Source organism: Dasypus novemcinctus, chromosome X, assembly GCF_030445035.2.
Source record: "Dasypus novemcinctus isolate mDasNov1 chromosome X, mDasNov1.1.hap2, whole genome shotgun sequence".
Lineage (NCBI taxonomy): Eukaryota > Metazoa > Chordata > Mammalia > Cingulata > Dasypodidae > Dasypus > Dasypus novemcinctus.
In genome coordinates, this window is record NC_080704.1 from 79,546,974 (window position 1) to 79,549,149 (window position 2,176).

A 2,176-nucleotide genomic window follows, 5' to 3' on the forward strand; every position below is an offset into this window, starting at 1 on the left:
CCCCACATCACATCTCTTCCTCCCACTCCCTACCCCCAGCAGCCACCATGGCTACTTTCTCCACACCAATGCCACATTTTCTTTGATTACTAATCACAACAGTTCATGAATAGAATACCAGTAAGTTTTTTTTAATTGGCATTGTGTTGGACCTGTAAATTGCTTTGGGTGGTATTAACATCTTAAAAATATTAAGTCTTCTAATCCATGAACCCAGAATGTCCCTCCATTTATTTAGGCCTTCTTTGATTTATTTTAGCAATGTTTTGCAAACAAATAATTTTAGCAATGTTTTCTTGATTTCCTCTTCAGATTGCTCTTTACTTTTGTAAAGAATTGCAACTGGGAAGCGGACTTGGCCCAGTGGTTAGGGCATCTGTCTACCACATGGGAGGTCTGAGGTTCAAACCCCGAGCCTCCTTGACCCATGTGGAGCTGGCCCACGCACAGTGCTGATGTGCGCAAGGAGTGCTGTGCCACGAAGGGGTGCCCCCAGTGTAGGGAAGCCTCACGTGCAAGGATTGCACCCCATAAGAAGAGCCACTCAGCGTGAAAGAAAGTGCAGCCTGCCCAGGAATGGTGCCACACACATGGAGAGCTGACACAACAAGATGACGCAACAAAAAGAAACATGGATTTCCATGCTGCTGACAACCACAGAAGCAGACAAAGAAGAACATGCAGCAGATAGACACAGAGAACAGACAACTGGTGGGGGAGGGGGGGAGAAATGAATAAATAAATAAAATCTTTTAAAAAAGAGAATTGCAATTGATTTTTGGTGTCGATATTGAACCCTGCAACTTATATTAATTCAGCTATTAGTTCTGGTAGTTTTCTTGTGAATTCTTTGGCATTTACTTATAAAGGATTATGTCATCTGTAAAGAGATATAATTTAAAATTTTCTTTTCCAATTTTCATTTTTCTCTTGCCTAATGTATCTGTCTAGAACTTCTAGTACAATGTTGAATCAGAATGGTGACAATGGACAACCTTGTCTTGTTCCTGATCTTAGGGTCAGTTTTTAGCCTTTCACCATTGAGTTAGCTGTGGGTTTTTCGTATATGTGTCTTATCATGTTGAGGAAGTTCCCTTCTATTCCTATTTTAATGATTGTTTTAACATGAATGAGTGTTGGATTTTGTCAAATGCCTTTTTGGTGTCAGTTGAGGTGATTATGTGGTGTTTTCTTCTTTCTGTTTACGAGATATATTATAGTGAATGATTTTCTTATGTTAAGCCACATATGCATTACTAGGATCAATCCCACTTGGTCTTGGTGTATAATATTTTAATTATGCTATTGGATTCAATTGCTGGTATTTTGTTGAGGAGTTTTGCATCTATATTCATAAGGGAAATTGGTCTGTAATTTTCTTGTGATTCTTTGGTAGCAAGGTAATGCTGGTCTCACAGAATGAGTTAGGAAGATTTCCCTCATCTTTAATATTTTGGAAGAGTTTGAGAAGTATTCATGTTATTTCTTCTTTGATTGTTTGCTAGAATTCACCAGTGAAGCCTACTGGTCTTGGACTTTATTTTGTTGGAAGTTGTTTTGTTTGTTTGTTTGCTTTAAAATATGGTCTGCTTCATGAATTTATGTATTATTCTTGTGCAGGGGTCATGCTAATCTTCTCTGTTCCAAACTTAGTATATGTGTCACCAAAGCAAACATTGTTTTAAGGTTTTTGATTACTGCATTAGTTTACTATAGTGCTGCTCTTGCAAAATACCAGAAATGGATTGGATTTTATAATGGTAATTTTATTTAGGGTAAAAGCTTACAGTTCTGAGGCTGTGAAATAGCCAAATCAAAGCATCAGCAGAAATGCTTTCTCACCAAAGTCTGCAAATGGTGCTCCTGGCATCTTGCCACATGGCAAAGCAAGTTGGCTGCCAATCTTTGCCGAGGTCCCTGCCTTCCCCTCCAGGCTCACCATCTCCTGGAGCCCAACTGTGGACTACCAGGCATTGGGTTTGTCTCTTTTGGCCTCCTCTCAGTCTCAGTTGCTCTGCTTTTTTCTTGAGTTCAGGTGTGGGCTATCAGGAATATGGCTTTGCTCTTCAGCCTTGATCAGCCTCTTGGGGACTTCATGTTTCAGCTTTAGCTGCTGGAGATCCTCTCTCTTACATGGCTGGGTAAAAAGATGGCAACTTCCTTTCCCTGTGTTTCC

General features: G+C 39.9%; 1 pseudogene; it reads right to left on the reverse strand.

The window, feature by feature from the left end:
* Positions 1-1,575: 1,575 nt before the first annotated feature.
* LOC111759790 (U6 spliceosomal RNA) lies at positions 1,576-1,675 on the reverse strand (annotated as a pseudogene).
* Positions 1,676-2,176: the final 501 nt, after the last annotated feature.